At 35.4% G+C, this 4,960-nt stretch overlaps 1 protein-coding gene across 1 annotated transcript in view; it reads right to left on the bottom strand.

Moving 5' to 3' along the window:
* LOC106472211 (transcriptional regulator ERG homolog) overlaps window positions 1-3,729 on the bottom strand; it is a 26,019-nt gene extending 22,290 nt beyond the window's left edge. Inside the window, exon 1 of the mRNA XM_022400816.1 lies at window positions 3,680-3,729. The gene's annotated coding sequence lies outside the window, so the exon portion shown is untranslated. The remainder of the gene's footprint in view (window positions 1-3,679) is intronic.
* Between the last annotated feature and the right edge of the window lie 1,231 nt (window positions 3,730-4,960).

Raw genomic sequence — 4,960 nt, 5'->3', positions numbered from 1 at the left:
CGATACCCGTGGTTTGCAGGGCACAGATAACCCATTTTGTAGCTTTGTGCTTAATTACAAACAAACAAACAAAACCTCTAGTCTGTCACTTCAAAGTTAGGAACGGCTAGCGCAGATAGACGTTAGGTAGTTATGCGCCCAAAACAAACGAGTGATTCGAACGATAAAGTTTGGGGTTCTATCCCTTCGAGTTTAAAATAAGCAGCAGAATTATCATCGGTACATTTTCCCTTCGATTCGAAGTATTTTATTTCGTTTTAGTTCACAATCTTTTGACTTAAATTTGAGCAATGATTAGAAGCGTAAATCACCAATGTTTTCTTTACCGAAGTCACTAATTGCTCTTCAAACTTAGCCTTCACTTCGCTTACCAGAGGAAATGATTGTACAAACCTTTGAAATAAAATAATTTCAGTCCAAAAAACAAACGCAGGAGAATAAGAGTCAAATACGTGGGGACCGTCAAACTATTTCTAAAACACTGAAAACATAAAACCGGATGTATCAAGGTTTCTAACTAACTGTCAAACCAAATATTTTAATGTATATGAACTGACAAGAACTGCAACATCACTCAATTCCGGGCTCGAAGTCGGAATCTGGAAGAATATACTCGCAGAAAGCAAATAACAACAACAGAAACGGAGGGTTTGTTCTAACCCTAAATTAACGCAGCGCAAATAAATGTTTCATAGATATCGTTATCGCAACGGTACGAAATGAAATGTAAGTAATGAAGTTTGGTCGCCTTATCATTGAAAGATAAGTTTCACTCGTGTTGATAAAGTTAAAATATTCAATACATCGATAATTAAATAAAATCTTTTTGCACTCGCTCGTCAGAGAAATTGATGAAATATATATTATGAAGCTGGTAAAACGGCCACGTCAGAGACCCCTATATGGTTCAGATATAGCTGTCCTTCAATTTGAATTTCCAACCAGAAGAAAGGCAGCAAATTAGGAACAGCCACTGCTACAATAACTTTGTTAGGATTTTTTGATTCGCATAACGGAATGACTGTCACTTTTATAACGCGTCCAAGGCTGAGAGTACAGAAGGAGTTCGGTGTCATCACGTCTCTAACCTCGGACTACGCTTCACCTATGACGATAAGAAATTTGATAGGAAAATGTATTTGAGAAAAACTGGTGTTCTACAGTATCTAATAATAGACTACAACCCCCCCCCCTCTCTCTCTCCTCCCAGCGTGAGTCGGTTAGTTTCATCTCTAATCTTCTAAGTTGGTCTGTTTTATCTTGGGGATCAACGTTGACTTGTATACAGAATTTTAACGAAAACATTTGAAGTTTCTTTTTTATTATTATTAAGTTTAGGTAATATTTGATTTTACAGACGTTTCGCTAATGTACAACCTCCATCGCCATTTTCAATGACAACAGTTCAATTTCTAAACACAACTGTTCACCATAACAATGCAAAATACGGTGATAAATAAAGGAGCCCTCAACAACAATGCAAAATACGGTGATAAATAAAAGAGTCCGGCCCTTTTAATGATCACCATATTTTTACATTGTTGTTGAGGGCCCTTTTATGTATCACCGTATTTTTTACATTGTTGTTGATTCAACAACAATGTAAAAATACGGTGATACATAAAAGGGCCCTCAACAACAATGTAAAAACATAGTGTGATACGCACAATGGTCCCAACAATACTATACAGAAAATATAATATATCAAAAAGTGATAATAACAGCTAAAAGTAAGTCACGTGACGTTTGGGCAAGTTAATTAGCCAAAACGTTATAAGACACACTTTTAGCTATTTTCAAACTATTTTATTTTGTTAAAATACATTTTTTAAACATTAAACAATACTGTACATATTTTATTGTTTAGAAATACTATTGTAAACTTTAATCAAGTTATACATAAATACGAGTAGCGTGTTAGCACTGGCGAGATTTTATTGCTTATTGCACGACTTACCAATAGTAACCCGCTTTTTGAAAATCACAGATTCACAATGGGTTACCTCATGGATCGAACTCCGAACTTTAGTGTTATAAGTCCGCAAGCTTACCGCTGAGCCACCAGGGGACATTTAAAAAGTTTTTACTTATAATTAATCGGAAGACTCTGTTTGTTTGTAGCTAAGCACAAAGCTACACACAGGGCTATCTGTGCTGTGCCCACTACTGATATAGAACTCGGTTTATAGCGTTACGTCTCCCGGTAGGACAGCGGTAAGTTTACGGACTCACGACACTAATTCCGGGGTTTGATTCCCTGCGACAGACACAGCAGATAGCCCATTCTGGCTTTACTCTAAAAACAAACAAATATTTTAGCGTTATAAGCCTTCAAACTAACCGCTGAGCCACTAGGGGGCAATTGGGATAATATATTTAATGAATAAATATGTATTTTTTTTTACTTCTACTTTAATCTTTATGTGCATGACTATGTATCATTTGTTTTTTATTTATTTTCATAATTAGCTACCCGTTCTGGATGTTTAGTTCTTTTATAAACTGTTAATGGTGTACGTGGTCAAAACTGTAGAGTGACAAAGTTCGTCACCAGCCGGACAGAACTGTTGAATTTCTAATTGTTTGACAACACTGTTGAATCTTTAGACAGCCGGACAGAACTGTTGAATTTCTAATTGTTAGACAATACTGTTGAATCTTTAGATAGCCGGACAGAACTGTTGAATTTCTAATTGTTGGACAACACTGTTGAATCTTTAGACAGCCGGACAGAACTGTTGAATTTCTAATTGTTTGACAACACTGTTGAATCTTTAGACAGCCGGACAGAACTGTTAAATTTCTAATTGTTTGACAACACTGTTGAATCTTTAGACAGCCGGACAGAACTGTTAAATTCTAATTGTTTGACAACACTGTTGAATCTTTAGACAGCCGGACAGAACTGTTGAATTTCTAATTGTTTGACAACACTGTTGAATCTTTAGACAGCCGGACATAACTGTTAAATTTCTAATTGTTTGACAACACTGTTGAATCTTTAGACAGCCGGACAGAACTGTTAAATATATAGGTTGCTGGACAGAATTGTTAAAAGTCTTAATCCAAAATCTCGTATTATAAGTACCAATCATGTAGACATATAATATTTGGTCGTAAAGACAGGTTTAATTCACACTACAATTGTTAAATACACTCTCTCACGAAGATAGTTTAAAATGTATCGTCATGTGTTTTCACACACAAGTGTTTAACAGAAGTATGATTTTCATACACAAGTGTTTAACAGAAGTATGATTTTCACACACAAGTGTTTAACAGAAGTATGAATTTCACACACAAGAAAGTTAAAGTAAATAAAACTCCACCCGAAAGAGAAATAAAGCATTCTTTGATATTCAATTTTACACAGAAAAGAAAAGCAACGTTTCTGATAAGGTTTTTCTTTAAATATTCAAATTCGTTATCTAACGTTCAATGACGTATTACTTTCTGTGATGACCTTTTATATCTATATCCGTATATTTTAGAATCAGTTGTCTTTCTTTGTTTAAAACTCATTACAACTTCCTCTGAGTTGGTTTATCTAAACTCTTGTTTGACAAACAAACTCTCATATCCAGTAAAAACACCATTTTATACACCAACATCTCTATAGCAAGGAATATAGTAACCAAACACAACCATAACAACAAGAATCTTACAAATATTACTATACCTTACGGATGAACAATGTAAATGAAACACTTTTTTCCACGTGTGTATTTCATATTGGCTTACAGAAAACAGCTAGATAACTGCAGTAGCAACTTAGATCAGTAGTATTATTTAGGAATATCACATTAATTCTTTAGTAGAAGTCAGTTGAACGATAATTCTAAGAATTTAAGAACGGCAGCAGGGAAGAGTGTGTAATATGTCAACCACACCATAAATTTAAGGACAACAAGGCGCCTGTTGTTCCATCTATGCCTCCCATCTGTTAGACTTACTTTTAAAATAAAACACTCATAGCTAGCCTTTATCATTCAAATATTTATCAAGCCTTCTTTTACAGTTCCTTAAGTTAACTGCGTCTACCATTTCTGAAGGCCAACCATATCCAGTATTGACGAAGTATTTTGCCCAATACCCAGAACTCATCAGGCTGGCTGTGATACGAGAGACGCACACTATTTATATTATCATTGACATAACCAACGACGTAAACTAGGTTAAGTAAATAAAGTACAGTTGTTATTAATATATGTGGTTAGGTTTTTTCGATAATTGTGAAATGCTATGGATGTCTATTGAACTCACTGATGCGTGTACTCTACAAACCACGTTGAATCGATTTTGTCTTACGTCACACAACGTCACCCAGCCGACATCCCCTGAGACAATGTGATCGAGGTCGATCTGTTGCCAGGTTATCAAAAAGACTGACCCAGTCTTGCTGTTCTTACCAAACATACACAATAAATGCTACTGAAATATAATGCTTTATGTGACCTGAAATTACTGTATTCATAGAAGCAGTTGTTTTATATAAGGTGAAGTTACTCTGTAGGGTTAAGATCCTAGAAGAAAACCAAAATTTACTATTACACAGTATATATATATAGCTACAAGTAAGGCTTAAACTAATCTTACAAATATTAAACCCATTAAATCTGATTGTGGGAGCTTGTCTATTTTCTTGACTCTAATGACAAAACTTTGAAGGAGGGTCCATCGTCCCTTGAATTTCACTTTGCCCACACCCTGGAAAAAAACTTTCTACCGACGCCCATGCACACACACACACACACATATATCTATATCTTAAGGTCAATTTCAAGGCATACAAGATGGACCTCAAGACGTAGGAAAACACCATTTTAGACACACCCAAATGGAAAATACAAGATGGACCTCAACACGTAGGAAAACACCATCTTAGACACACCCAAATGGAAAATACAAGATGGACCTCAACACGTAGGAAAACACCATCTTAGACACACCCAAATGGAAA

Source organism: Limulus polyphemus, unplaced genomic scaffold (assembly GCF_000517525.1).
Source record: "Limulus polyphemus unplaced genomic scaffold, Limulus_polyphemus-2.1.2 Scaffold5164, whole genome shotgun sequence".
NCBI classification, from domain to species: domain Eukaryota; kingdom Metazoa; phylum Arthropoda; class Merostomata; order Xiphosura; family Limulidae; genus Limulus; species Limulus polyphemus.
The sequence above is the reverse complement of the archived record's forward strand: the minus strand, read 5'-3'. Positions and strand labels throughout refer to the sequence as shown.